Genomic DNA, 15469 nt, shown 5'->3' on the forward strand with positions numbered 1-15469 from the left:
GTAGCAGGGATAGTGGGCAGATCATGAACTTTATCAGCAGACAGACTTGGAGCTCAGATCTTGGCTTGGCCACGTCCCAGAATCATACTCTGATAAAGCACTTGGCCTCTTCTTGTCTTTTTGCAATAAAATGGGAATGGTACTACTTCCCTTGCAGGGTTACTATAATAAATGAGTCAATATGTAATATTTATGTGTCTATATACATAGTGTCTGACATATATTGGACACTCTATAAGTGTTAGTTTCTTTTTAAACTGGAAGGAAATTATGGTTGATGCCTTGAAAATTGTGCCAAAGTATAATTGAGTGGATTAAATTAGTTAGGAATTATGTTCAGATAAGAGTTGCAGAGACCTGCAAGGCAGAGTATTCAGTTTAGGGCTTTATTTTTCCCAAGTGATGGGAAAGTCTGGTAGAAGGCGGTGGAAGCATTGTTTCACGAGCTCAAGTATGTCAAGGCCATTGTCCTATGAGTCTTGATTTTTCCTCATGGTTGCAAGATAGCTATTGCAGCTCCAGCCATCACATCCACTTTCTAGGAAGTTGGAAGACACTAAAGGGAGAATAGAAGTACCTGTTTTCAGAAATTTTCCAAAAAATCTCTAACAGAGTTTTACTGGGCCTTTTGTGTGATATGGCCACCCATAGTGGCAAGGAAGGCTGGGAAGTGTTTTTAGCTTTGTACTTTGCTACCCCCAGCAAAATCAGGGTCCAGTAATAAGGGGGAAAGGAAAGGTAAATATTGGATAGACTGCAAGTAGTCTCTGATATAGGTATCCTGTTTTGCTTTTAGAAGCTTCATTTTTCCAACAGTAAATATGGGGATGTGGGGGGAGAAGTAGAGAGACACTGGGAGAGTCACAGGGGTGCTTCCCTCTCATCACCACCACTCAGAGGTGTTGGTGGCCGTGTCCCCGTATTTCTGCTTCTAGAGTCATTAGTACCTGGGAACATTCTTTAGAACAAAGGGACTATGGAAAGCAGCAGTGACCAATCTCAGGGAGTCAGAACCCAGAACTGAAAGCTGATACAATGACTTGGCATGGAAACAGGTATCTTCTCAAGTCAGAAGCCAGGGAATTACCCACTACTTCTTCCTTCGCTCTAACCCAGTTGATCACCAAGTCACTCCATTTCTACCTCACTTAATCTGCCCTTTCCTTTCCTTCCCCCCTCAGCTGTAGTAGTTCAGACCTCATCATCTCTCACACGGTTTATTGAAGAGTTTCTGAAACGGCCTACTGACCCCAGTCTTACTTTCATTTGGTCCTTCTGACCACAGACCAGGCCACATAGTTGCCTTACTCGATGCCATTGTGAGCTCTGCAGCTGCTTACAGGATCAAATTCCGTCACTCCTGTCTGACGTGCACGTCCCTCCGTGATCTGCCCTGACCCCTGAATGGTCAGGCCTGTTCTGTGTCACCACAGCTTCTTTCCATGCTGTGAGCGTATCCCTTTCTCCTGGAGAACGTACGCGCAGTTCTCTCCTTTTCCTGTAGAGCTTCCTTTATCCCTTACCCTTCATGTTCACTTGGAAAATTCCACTCATGCTTCAGACCCCTGCTCAGACGCCTCTCATCTCGGATACGGTCTCTGTCTCCCTCAGGCAGACAAAGGGGCGAGCGAGGCCTCCCCCCGCTGCCCCCGCCCTTTCCCGGCCCACGTCCTAGCTGCCTGTGTGATGACCGAGCGCTCCGTGAAGTGGGGGCGTGGCTGACTCGGCCCTGTGTCCCGTGTCCGGCACTGTGCACGGCACGTGCCAGCCCTCAGCAGGTGTTTCACGTCTGTGGTGTGCAGGAATAAACGTTCACGATGGCCCGAGGACAGAGGAACTAGCTGTCCAGTTCTTTAGCACCGAAACACTGTCACTAAGGGAAAAATCAGTTCCTTGTTTTTTCAGTGCTGGCTTCACGGGAGTGTCTTTGTAAAGTTACCTCATCTCTCCATATTGAATTATTCTTCCAGATTCTTCCCAGTTGTTGTTTTGCAGGTTATCTTTCCTCGTTCAGTTAGGCCAGCTCAGTGATGATCTGACTCCCGGGACCTACGGAGGCTGTAGCTCTATTGAACGCTACGTCTGTCCTCAAAACTCAGTTGTGTTTTAGATGTTTTTCTTTCTTTTGACTATTTGGCGTCTGTTCCTGACTGAAGACACATTTTAAATGTTATTTTTAAAATGATTCAAGGTGTTTTTTCTCTTATTTTTAAGTGGTGATTCCTAAGTATCTTTTGGTGCATTTTGCCCCCTTTAGCTATTTAGTAAAAGATATTCTTGCAAAAAATAAAGAAGCTGACAAGTAAATGATAAGCATCTGAAGATATTCTTCAAACTATGGATATTATTGTTACTTCTTCATTTTAACTCCCAATTTTTAATATATCAAATAATGTTTACATTCAACAGTTGCTTATAGCGTGCTCTATATGACAAGTTACAGGTAATTACTGGAAGAATGTAAGATTCTCAAAAGCTGGAGTCTTCTCCATCTTACTGACTGCTGAAATTCCAATGCCTAAAAATATACTTGTAGTGAGTATCAAATAAATAGTCAAAAGATGGAAGGAAGGAAGCAATGGCAGTAACATTTCAGTTAACTGGTGCCTGGCCGGCCAGTACCACAGTGAACTTGCAAGTTGCAAGTCAGTGGAAGAGAATTTCAGCCCCTGTACACCATACCTCCAAAGACCCTGCAGAACTCATACTTCTGCAAAAGGTCCGCTGAACCAGATCAGGAGAGGTGCGCCAGTTTTAGCTGGACAGATCTTCATGGGTGTGAGCTGTTTATTTTTCTAAACCTCCACTTCATGCCTATTGACATTGAGAACCAAAATCAGTGTTCTGTGCTTTCAGCTTCAATAGTTGTAGCCTTTCTGTGAAAGAAAAATGAATTCAAATGCTAGTATAAGGTTACCGAGTCGCCAGAAGATCCATGAGTAACTTTGCATTTTAAACACTGCCTAAAAATTATGGTTAAAAATATTGCGTTGTACTTCTAAAAACTCATCATTGCAAGATCATGCAAGACAGCTGACCATAACTGAACTACAAGATTGGAGGCTATAACTGTGTTTTTCACAGGTATTCATCACTTAAATTTTAGGGCATCACAAAGCTAGACACCAACTAACCAAATGAATCAGTTAGTCACACCTCTGCTTTCCTCAGTCAAGTTAAGTGTTAAGAAGTTTTACAGATGCAGATTGGTGGTGCTAAAGGAGACTATGAGATCTGAGGATGATATATTATGAGAATTATAGGTTAAGTTATATATAAATTATAGCTAAAAGCATATCATGAGTATATTAAGGTTTTCTGACATATTTACATTACATAAGCTCATTATAAGTGATTAAGATGAATATTCTGTTTGTGTGTCAAGATCTTTTTAGATGTTGATTACAATTCCACTAACTTTTTGGTTTCTAATATATTGCCTGGAATTGGCAGTCAAATCAAAACCCAAACTTGACATTAAATTTTTCTAACAATAAATGAGAGAGAAGAAACAAAGGAACTAGCATTCGTTTTCTTTAAAAAATTTTACCATTTAAATTTTGTTTATTCTGATTTGAGGGTTAAATAGTGGCACCTCTCTGTCACTTATTTTTCTAATAATCATTCCTGCTTCAGCTCTTTAAAATGGTTTGTTGGGTTTCACTTTAGCATGCAAGCCCTTAAGCTGTCTTTTGTAGTTTCATAAGGGCCAAAGAGCTTGTTAGCCTGGAATTTAGTGTATTTTGGTACTAATTTCTTTTTAGTTATTCTTTTCTTGATTTTTTGGAACTCTTTTCCTGAAGAAACTCTTATGATTTTTACCAATTACTCATAAACCAGTTAAAAATTAACACAATTTACTACTTTGGAACACTGTTACTCAAATAGCAAGTGGTAAACATGTGAATATTTCACTGAATCTTGGGTGATGTGGCTGATAATTAAATCCTCAGAGGAAAATTAAAACTCCTGAAATTTGAGATAGGATCAGACATGTGGCCAGGGAAGACAAGTAGTTTAATATGTAAATATTTATTAATAAAAGTTAAGCATGACCTTAGGATTCAATCCCTGTTTTTAGGGGCCCAGCTTTTCTTGTGTTTTTACTGTGTTCATTAACACAAAGAACCAATAACCTCAATAGTGGCTTAAGATTTGTCTCACAGGAAAACATTAGGTAGTCATTAAGAACAAGGTTTTTTTTTTTAAGTTTGTGAAATTTTAACTAGACTGTCTAACATGGTTGCTACTTGCTCCATGTACTTACTGAGCACTTGAAATGTCACTAGCCTGAATTCTGACATGCTGTAAATATACATACTGGATTTCAAAGACTTAGTATTAAAAAATTGTAAAATATTCTCAATCTTTCTTGTTGATTACATGTTGCCATGATAACAATCTGGATATACTGGGTTAAAAAAAGAGTATTAAAATCAATTTCACTTATTTCCTTTAACTTTCTTACTGTTGTACCAGAAAATTTAAAATTACATGTGTGGTTCATTTATAGTTTTACTGAACAATGCTAGTCTAACAGGCTTTAAAAAACCCTCATCAGTATGTATAGGAAATATTGGTTATTCACAGCATGTTTGATTCGGCTGTTAACCTCTGGAGCGGCTAGTGATTTGGAGGCGTGGGGAGCCCAGCTGCGCCGCTCCGTCCGGGGCCGCAGCTACGCGCCGCTCGTTGGCACCGCCGACCCCACTCAGCGGGCTGGCGGGAGCGGTGGGCAGTTACGGAGGAAAAGCGCTGCTTGGCCGCGCGGCCTGAGAATGAGCCGCACCTACTGCTGCTCTCATTTCCACCTCTTCCCCGACGGCTCTCCCGTGGTTAATAATCTGTTGGTTACTTATAGGAACATAAATCTATATAATGCAGGTTTTCAAAGACCCAATTCACATGTTTCCATCTACCATAAATTATGGTATGTCGTGAGTTATCATGGTTTCTCTTATGTACAGTCCTTGAGGAATATTTTGTCACTTAACTATATTACAGATAATATTCATAACCGAAAATGAGTTTGTGATTTTGTTCTTTTATACGAAACCAGTCGAAGCAGAACCTACAAGCAGAACCTAGGAAACAAGCATTTATGAATAATTGGCCTCTCTTCCAGGGAGGTTTAACTATTTCCTTGTGAAAAAAAATCATATAAAATATGTATGCACTTTCTTTTAAATTCTTTAACTTATGAACTGTTCAACACCAACCTAGAGGGTCCTGAAGCACTGAAATAGGTGAAGTCACATTGTTTGGAGTCACATTATGTTAGGCAGAGGGAGGCAGTTGAATAGACTTGGATAATAATAAACCCTGTAAAGTTCATTCTGTGAAGATAAATGTGATTCTTGAATTAGTCATTTACTTTCTCTAAAAAAGTAATAAGTTAATCTTGTTCCAAAAAAACCTCCGAGACTGGTAGTTTTCTTTTTAACGCCTTTCATCTTAGGCAGTCTTTTGTATATCATGCAAAGGACCATACAATTAGCATGAAATGAGAGAGCGCTTTTTAAATTTGATGAATAAGGGCTGGCCTTTCTCCAGCTGATATGCATGCGAGGTGGAGGTCTGTATCTCACCAGCACCCGGGGTATTTGCTCTCCGCCCTAGCAGTAGCCCCCAGTTTATATCTGCGCGTTAATGAGGAAAGGGGTCTGGAAGTAATAAAAGTGAGCTGAAAGGGCATAAAGAATGGCTACAATGCTGCAGTGTGTGTAAATGCTGCAGGTTTTTTCACCTTGCCCTGGATTCCAAAGATGGCCTCTGTTTCTGGCAGTAAATTGAGTACATTTTAGAAGATCTCCATGAACATGAAAAACTTTTGGGGGGGAGCAGGGGGAAGTTGTCTTATCTGTCACTTATCATGAAAGTATGCTTTAACCTTCTTTTTCTAAATGCTATCTCTTTAGAAAAAAGGTGGTGTTGTTTTTTTGTCTCTTTATCCTTGTGGGCTACTTGCTTTTTAAAAATACGTGTCTTTAAGTTTATAGTACTTATAATGTGTCAATGAACATTTTATTAATTAGGAGTGATGCCTAATTCAATGGGGCACAGTTTTTAAAAGATGAGATTCCCAATATTGTTGGGAAAGTTCTTACAACTAACTAGTCATTTATGCTCACCTTTTTATATTGTTGTGCTGCGTAATTCCTTCATATGTAGTTAAAACATTTCCTACTGCATACAAGAAATCAAAATTCCATAAATAAGACACAGGTCATTAATTGAGCCAACTTTTCCCCTTAAGGTACCACTATAACTAGGACTGCCAGATTTAGCAAATAAAAAATTTAGCCCAGTTAAAATTGAACTTCAAATAAACAACATAATAATTACAGATTAAAAAGTCTTGAGAAGATATATTTCCTGTGAGCTCTGTAAATGTGGAGGGCAGGTAGCTGAAAGTGACTTCCCAAATGAACACTGCTGTCCAGGTGAAAGATTTTAATTTCCCTTCCCTCTCTCGGCCAGGTACCTGCCTGTCGCAGTATTGTCCGGCCCAGTAGTTGCATGTCACAGGATTTAGGGGCTTCTAAATGTTGTTGTTTTTTATTGAATTTATTGGGGTTACATTGGTTAATAAAATTATATAGGTTTCAGGTGTACAATTCTATAGTGCATCATCTGTATATTGTATTGTGTGCTCACCACCCCAAGTCAGGTCTCTTTCTGTCACCATTTGTCTCCCCTTTACCATCTCCTGCCTCCTCCCACCCTCCTTTCCCTCTGGGAATCACCATACTCTTGTCAGTCTATGAGGGGTTGTTTTGTTTTTTGTTTTGTTTTGAATTTTGTTTAATTCCTTCACCTGGCCCCCCTACTCCCTACCCTCTGACAGCAATGAGTCTGTTTCTGTTTTGTTTGTTTGTTTATTCCATTTATTAGACTCCACATATAAGCAAAATCACATGGCACCTCTTCCCCCTGACTGGCCCACCCCACTCAGCACAGTCCTCTCCAGGTCCATCCACACTGCTGCAAAAAGCCAGATCTCCCTCCCTGCACAGCCAAGCAGTATTCCATTGTGCTGATTACAACCTGGCTGCTGCATCTCCAGCCATAGAAGACTGAGGCAAAAGCAAGCCCCCTTTAAATCACTCTTTCCAGAAGCCCTATCTGGTAGCAGGCCCCCTTTAAATCGCTCTTCCAAAAGCCCTATCTGGTAGCTTTCACTTGCATCTCATTGGCCACCTCTACCAACAACGGTGGCTGGGAAATGCTATTACTGAGGCACATTGCCACACGCATAGCTATTACTAAAGGAACAAGGGGGAAAACCCCACTGATGTGCAACTTGTAACCTTAACAACAATTCAAATTAGGGCAAATAATCTGGTATCTTCTGCCTTTATAAAATCATTCAAATAAATATTTCGAAGTAAAAGTTAGTTTATATTAGTTAATATTATAATAGAATTTCCTTTAAGATGCAATTATTTTAAAGATACATAGGGTCTTATAAGACTATTCAGAAAATATTTGCAGTGTTCCCACTGTTTCCATAGTGCCGTACTCAGTGCCAAGGAGATGGATGAATTCTTTTGGCTCTCAAGTGTTTCATCAGTGTAATAATCCAAAACAAAAAAGACATGTGAAAATTTAAATAATGGTATATATAGCATATGATTGTGTTAATCATATAGTAAAAATTAAACCATATAGCATAGACTAAATTCTGTAGGAGAAATTCAGAATTTAGAGTTGTCACTATAGCTGCAGTGGCCAAAGACCTTCCACAGAAAGTAGGAGATAAGTAGGTATGGACAAACAAGAATGGCAAAGGGAGTCCCCCACCTGTGACTTGTCCCCCCTGTTGTTTGAGGATATTTATATTAATATATTTAATATACTTATTTAAATATTTTTAGTATTTTAAATAGTGCTTGTTTATACTTTAAAAATGGACCTGTTTTAACTTAATACATATAAAGAGACAATTTCTGTCCACTATGATAAATGTAAAACCACCTGTCAACTAAAAGGTAACTTATGAAAATGTTGATATTAAAATTTGAAAATGCATAGTGAAGTATAAACTTATATCGAATTAAGTTTTTTAGAGGGTCAGTCGGTGTTAAAGGGATGTCTGGCTCAATGGCATGTTTAAGGCAAAGATGAAGTTCTGTATCCAGTAAGACAATTCTTGTTCCTAGTGTTAATGTTAACAGCAGTAGGAATTCCAATTCACATCTATATGACGTTGGAAATACATACGTATATTTAATGCCGTCTTTCATAGGTTGTTTGTAGAATCATTTTTTAACCAAAATAGTGTACATGACTTATGAGGGGCAAATGTTTGTTTTAGAAAGCCATTTGCATGCCATTTTGAATGTGTCAGGTTATTTAGTAATGTTTAAAAAGTGGTAGAACAAAAGAGTTCCTTTGCCATTTACCACTGCCATCTTGGGTGGGGGAAAATCTATAAAAACCTTTTATCAAGGTCAAAATATTTTCCCTGAATTCTTCATCTGAGTTTACAACCCAGTGTTTTAGGAACCAAAGGGATTTGTGATAGTTGCTGGTTGGTGAAATGGGTGAATGAGGTTAGAGGCCTGATCCCAGAGCTCTGGTGTTCTGGATCTGGCATTCAGTACTAATGACAAAAACTATTATTTTTTTCTCTCCTATGCTTAGGTACTGTGCCGAGTACAGTGTACGCACATATAATATATAGTTTTCCCCATTTTTTATAATTAAAATACTGGCACTCAGAAACATGAAATGCCTTGCCCAGATCACTTAGCTAACACGTGGCTCAAACCTGAATTCAGATGTACTGGACTCAGTATAGACACTTAACTGCCAAGTCGCCAAGTCACCAAGTCAGAATTGGTGCTCCAGCTCTGCTCAGGCTTCTCAAGCCCCTAGTTCTGAGCTCACTGCAGCTAGGTCAGTTCCCAGAGACACCATCCCTGCTGACCTCTGTGTGTACACACACATGCTCGCACGGGCAGGGCTGAGGGCTTGCCACTGAAGGCTTTGATCTAGGAACGGAAGGATATAGCCCCTGACCTGTCTTGCCCTCCACCCTGCCTGCCTTCTTGCCCATGAAGCTTTCCTAAACCCTAGCCTTCCAGGGCTCCTCCTCCTCCTTCCTAGCGCTTGCACAGTCAGTGGTTCACACCCTCACTTTGCAGGAATCACTGACCAGACTAGAGGAAATTATGACTAGAAGTCGATTGGCCCAGATCATCTAGGGAGTTGAATATCAAATCTAAGTTTGACCTCTATTTTGTATGTATTAGGAGGTCACTGACAATAACGATTTTTTAAATTAGGGTAGATAAAAATCAGTGTTTTCCCTTCAAAACTCAAAGGTGAAACACTATTATAAAGGGTAAAATTTCTAATTGTATTATATTGACCATATAGTAATGTCACTTTCCATGGAAATGTAAGTGCATTGCAAAATCTTCCAGACATTTTCATGTTCTATCTATAGCAATTCTTAGCACTAATGAGGACTTAGTAGAGCTGCTAGCAGTTTTTCATAGCAATACATTTGGTGACAAGGGTAAATTATTTAGGAAATGTTTTTCCTGATGAAATTTTAAAATTGTCATTTAATGAGCAGCAGCAATCCCTTACACACCCGCCTTTAACAGGTAGTCTGATACTAACAGCAATCACTGTCTACAGGTTTGGGGAACAGGTGATTTTTATCTGACTTCAGCTTTTAAATTCATTCAGCAAGTAATTTTTAAGCATCTACTTTGATTATAGTTTTGCATTATCCCTGGCCAGGTGGGAGGGGGATAGGAAGACACTTAGTGGGTGCAGATCATATAAATCTCTGGAAACAGAATTAAAGCTCATTTTCTTTTTTATAAATGTAAATAAACAGGAAAAAAAGTGCTGAAACCTGAGCTAGAAATAGAACCAACCTCATACCATGGGTGTGGCTGACAGTACATTCCATTTTGATTTTAAAGAAAGATACATTTCATGTTCTGATATAATTTTAAAAACAATTTTGTATACTTTTCACTGATGAAAAATAGTATGACACAAAGCTAGATGTTAATTTTATTGACACCAGCCCTAATAAAACAGTAGAAAGAACATGCACTATCAGCCCTCGGGGTATCATCGGTCAGGTAGGATTTAGGGGTTCTAGTCACGCGCGACTCATCTTTTTCCTGCCATTTAATTATTCACTGAGTCCTGTCAGAGAGTCTCTTGTTTGTCCTTTCCTTTACCTCTGCTATGCCAGGACCAGAGTCGAGACCCTGATCATGCCTCATCTGATTTATTACAGAGCCTCCTGACAGATCTTTCTTCCCCCTGACTTTTGCCTTTCTGGTCCATTCTTTACCTGGTGTCAGGAGTTTATACTAGAAGAAAGAAAGAGAGAAAGAGAGAGAGAAAGAGAGAAAGAGAGAGAGAGAGAGAAAAAAAAGTTGTATTCCAGTCTTCCCCTTCCCCCTCAAAAATCCAGTGTTACCTGTACTTAGCATGGCATCTGCCTGAGGGCCTGGAGTCCTCGCCAGGCCCGTCTAGGACTACATCCCACCTCGCCCCGGGGCTGGAATCTTCCACTTCCCCGAGGGGCCTCCTGCTTGCAGGGTTCTCCGCTGGCGCAGACTGGGTGGGGCATGTCCTTTCTCCTGCAGCCTCCAGGGAGCTCAGCCCTGCCCTTCAAGCCCAGCCCAGAATGTGACTGTGTCCCCACCTTCCCCCGTGGGAAGTCAGGTCTCCATCTCTGGCACTCCCACGTTATATGGATTTTTACCTCTACTAGCCATCCTTAAAAATTTAGTTATATATCCCAATGTCTCTTTCTCTCTTTTTCCCCACTTCTCTTTCTTTTTTGCTCTGGGTGCTCAGTAACTTGGAGCCCCCTTTGAAGTGTAGAAACACAGTCAAACTGACTCTTGTTTCTAGCGTGTTTGGTTTCTATTTTCTTTGTCCCTGACTTTCTGTTTCAGTGTTTTCTTTATTCTTCTACTGGATGTTGCCTCAAAACCTTTGTAGAAGGAGAGATGGTAGGATTTGAGGGACCGTAAGTAAATGCGTAGACCCTGTGTCACCAAAGCAGGAAGGGTCTTGCTCACCTTTGTATCCCAGCATGTGTCTTCATGGGCCATGGGGACTGAACTGAGCTGAGGGAGTGTGGTTCTCTCTCCACGTCTTTTTAAGTATCTGCAGAGAGAATTTATCATCAGTTTTGATGAGTAAGAAAATCACACAAACATTTTCTGGTATGGATAAAAGAATATTTGCTTTAATTATAAAAAATAAATCAGACCTTAAAATGTATATTTTGTTGTTAGAAATGAACCCTCATATTTCTCTTTTTTTTTAATATGTTTTTATTGATTTCAGAGAGAGGAAGGGAGAGGGAGAGATGGAAATATCAATGATGAGAGAGTCATTGATCGGCTGCCTCCTGCACGCCCCCAACTGGGGATCGAGCCCGAAACTCAGGCATGTGCCCTGATTGGGAATCGAACCGCCATCTCCTGGATCACAGGTCAGGGCTCAACTGCTGAGCCACTCCTGCGGGGCACATTTCTCTCATTCTTAAAGAAGGTATTAAGGTTACACAAATATTAATGATATAGTACTTATGCATTTATAAGGAAATGTATTTGTATTAAGTTAGATATTCTGGGCTAGTATAAATTGGATGCTCCTGAGTGGCAATTTTAATTAAGATAACATTGCTTTTACTCTGTTTTAGTCCCTGACTTCATGACCTATGTCCAGCATGTCTTAGCCTCACAGCTGCTATAGTCACACATTCCAAGTATCCATCTCTTATATGTTTTTGAAAGTACCAATCATTGGGGATGCACTGTCTGCTTCTCTGTACTTTTTTATAAATTAGCTGAAATATTTTATCATAAAATCAAACCAAGGAGCAAAAAAAGTTCTACTTGTTAGCTCCATTCTTGATGCGCTCCATGATCCTTTGAATAGGAGAAGTCAATGTAGTCTCTAATCACAGGCCAGTTTTGACTATTCTGAAACTTGATTACTTAGTTTTGCATTGGTTTTAGGCTCATTTTTGCTGATTATGTGAACCAGACTCCCCACTGAACCTCCCTGGGGACCTGGGCCAGCGTACAGAGCTGGGGGCTGGGAACTTCAGTTCCCTCTGTGGCTTTGGACAATTACCTAACTTGCCTGTATTTCCTCATTGGCGCCATTGGGATGGATAATCACCTTTCATACCTTGTAGGAGTATTGTAAGATTAATTAATGTTTGTGAAGTGTTTTTAGGATCACGATGAAAGGTATTTATTAATTTGTAAGCATGTGGTATTATTATAATTATTAGTAGTAATAGGGATGGTTGTTTAATGCAAATTTTCATCTAAGTGGAGTGTCATATTTTCAAAGGACAATCTCTTTCTTTGTGGCCAGATGTGGATACAATTAACCCTTTACCCTTTATTTTGAAGATACAATTAGCCAATTGTGTGTGCAATTAGACGTGTGTGCAGTTTTTGCCAGAACAACTAATTACAGCCTTGGTAAAAGTCCCTTTGAAAACGCTGGCCCTTTGAATCTAGACTGTCCCTATCTCTGTAATAAGCAATTTGTGCTGAGCATGTTTGGGGGCCATGGAGTCTCCTGATTATTGAAGAATTGCTTTTGCGGTTACTGGAGGATTTTACTTTCTTGAAGCCGTAGCTTTGTATTTTGTCATCAAGCCTAAAAGGCCTTTCACATAGTTCTGGTTTCAAAGGTTTTATTGATTTTTCTTAATCTTGACATTCAGCTGAAAGATTTTCCACAGACTGCATTTTGTGAAACAGGTTTTTCTTTTGTAATTTTTTTCTTCTCCCTTGAAAACTCCATTTCCTTTCTGTCTCTGATCCAAACATATCATCTCATATTCTCCTTACTCAATAGCGAGTAAGGAACAGATTAGTGCTGATCCTCTCTTCCCAGATACGGCCTTGTGACACCGTTTTACAGGGGACTTTTAATCACTGTAATGTAAATTCTATTTATACAGAAGAGTAGAAAGAACACTGAAGAGACCAGGAAGATAGAGTTATATCCGTTTGTCTCCATTGATATCCTGTTATTAACTGAAAGGGAAATGTTCATGGCTTTTAATGGTAAAGGTTAAAAACAGCCTCTTTTAAGATGTCTCTACTCCTTAACACTCCCAGGCACTGATAATCCCTTGGCCTTGACTTTGTGTAAGGCACCATCCCACCACCACAGGAGACTGTGGGATGAGCAGAGCACATCGTCACCGAGGAGCATGGGACAAATGTTGAAGATAAGGGGGCTCAGGCCTGCAGGCTGCATTAAGTGCTGTACAGACTGGGCTCGGGGTGGGGTGGGAGGGGTCACATGGATCAGGAGTAACAGCAGAAGCTTCTTATAAGCAGCACCACAGATAGCACCAGAAGGACAGGTCAACTTTTGATAAAGGGGGAACGTTTATGTGTGTTAGGGCCCGAGCTGCTGAAACGGAAGCGGGTTCAGGGAAGAGTGGTTGGTTTTGCTAGAGTTGTAGTGACATCGAAAAGGAAGTGCCAGGAGATGAGACTGGAAAGGCAGCTTGGAGCCACACTGGGGAGGGCCCTAAAACATAGGTAGAAAAGTGTGTACTTCAGCTGCCAACATGAAGCCACTATAAGGTTTTGATAGAGTGACATGGCCAGAGCCAGTCTTTAAAAGTCAGCAGGCCCCATCATGCCAGATGAAGTGCAGTGGGGACAGACTTGAGGAGAGATGCCTTGAGAGAAGATGCCAAAAAGAGTCATTTCTGGACTGTTAGCACTGGAAGTGAGAAAGAGGGTTATTATACACGTGAGGCATTCTGCGGAGTTAGTACTTCTTGATACTGGCAGCTGTCCTGACATAGAGGTGAAGGACAGGAAGGAGCTGGGTCAAGATGACTGAGAAGGGAGAGGGAAGTCCCTTTCACTGAAATAGGGATGTCTGGGGGAGGGGGCAGATATAAGAGAACTAACTGTTGGGAATTACCACACTGTGGCATGTTTATACACATAGGCAAAGATAGCCAGATAGAAGATTAATTCTACATACTCAATGTAACATTTCCAATAAGAATTACATCTTCTCCTAATAACAACAAAATGAATTTACATTGCTGGGGCATCTTATTAACATGGCAAATGAGAGAATATAAACAGAAAGCTTGAAGGAATTAAATACATTTCTTGGAGCCTATTAACCTTTATAGTATGAAAAACTCATTGGAAAGCTATACATTATACTACATGTCCAAAGGACAGCTCTGTGTATGTGCTTGAAAGTATCTTTGGTGGTGACTTTTTCAAGTTTCTGTCTGAAACACTTGAAATAAAGAAGCCAGACCGAAACGGTTTGCCTAGCTACTCGTGGGAAAGTCTGTTCTCCATCTCCTTCTGTCAAACACTGGTTTCCAGGGAGATTCTGTGGATAACTTATCATGCCATCAACCTCAAGAATGTGGAGCTCTACCCAAGTATCCCTAGCACCCCTAGATAACCTAATACGATTCTGTCATCCGTAAATTTCCCATCTTCTTTCCAGCCTTGTTCCATTTTTAGGCTGTATCATGTAATTGATCAATAAATCTAATAATTCAGGGAGATATTACCAATTATTAAACTTCTCAACCGTCATTTGTAAAATGAAAAGTCTGTAATCCATATGGTAGATGCTCTCTGCACATAATTTCAGTTGCCTTTTCCCTCAAGCAGTGAGGCACTGTGGGAAGACCATAAGCTTTGGAATAATATCTAGTTAGTTATCTTTCCTGTAAAATGCAAATAATGAAAATTTATTCAGTTTGTTCAGGCTGAATCTTTGGAGTTATGCTGGCTCCTCTCATCTCTATATCCAATCCATCAGCAAATTCTGTACCTTCAGGTACATCCAGAATCCATCACTTGACCCCTTCGCTGCCACCTGGGTCCGAGCAACCACCTTCTCCTACTCCTACCTGGATTACTGTAGTAGCTTAACTTCCTTCCACCATCGCTGCTCAGCAGTGTCAACATAACAGTGTCCAAACCTGTAGAGAATTTTCATAAAAATGTGTTAGAGCCAAACAGGGTATGCCTGGAAGCAAGATCTCAGCAGCCTGAGGAGAATGCTCCCTAGAATAGCGATCTGCCGCTTCTATGATGCATTTGGAATCAAGGAGGCATCTGTAGGAAGATTATGTGACGGTGGAAGGAACCAAGGCAGGGACCGCATTACAGGATAGTTAACAAGATTATGGGCTCTCTGGAGGGGGGTTTGCTTTCCAGGTCTGAAGAGAGGCATTCCAAAGGTGTGTTAAACGAGGTGCACAGAAACAATGGGCAGGGCCTGCTTAAAGCAAAGATAAACCTTTTTACTGAAAAAGTAGATGCCTGGGGCATGGCTACCCACTATGACCTGCCCAGTCAGGAAGTTTTGATCAGACCACCCTGTGAGGTTCCTTTCCAAAGAGCCGCTTTTTTATTCACAGCTATGCAAAGGACACAGTCATTTCATT

The 15469-nt window shown here is 40.4% G+C and overlaps 1 protein-coding gene and 1 long non-coding RNA gene across 2 annotated transcripts in view; one reads left to right on the forward strand and one right to left on the reverse strand.

The window, feature by feature from the left end:
* The window catches only part of UMAD1 (UBAP1-MVB12-associated (UMA) domain containing 1), a 182270-nt gene that overhangs the window by 137218 nt on the left and 29583 nt on the right, over positions 1-15469 (forward strand). The gene's annotated exons all lie outside the window — the stretch shown is intronic.
* The window catches only part of LOC107541709 (uncharacterized), a 54762-nt gene continuing 50084 nt past the window's right edge, over positions 10792-15469 (reverse strand). The window contains exons 3-4 of the long non-coding RNA XR_001603638.2: positions 14930-15001; positions 10792-11154 (exon numbers count right to left, since the gene is read on the reverse strand). This is a non-coding gene — a long non-coding RNA (uncharacterized LOC107541709). The remainder of the gene's footprint in view (positions 11155-14929; positions 15002-15469) is intronic.

This window comes from Miniopterus natalensis, chromosome 10, assembly GCF_054644295.1.
Source record: "Miniopterus natalensis isolate mMinNat1 chromosome 10, mMinNat1.hap1, whole genome shotgun sequence".
NCBI classification, from domain to species: domain Eukaryota; kingdom Metazoa; phylum Chordata; class Mammalia; order Chiroptera; family Miniopteridae; genus Miniopterus; species Miniopterus natalensis.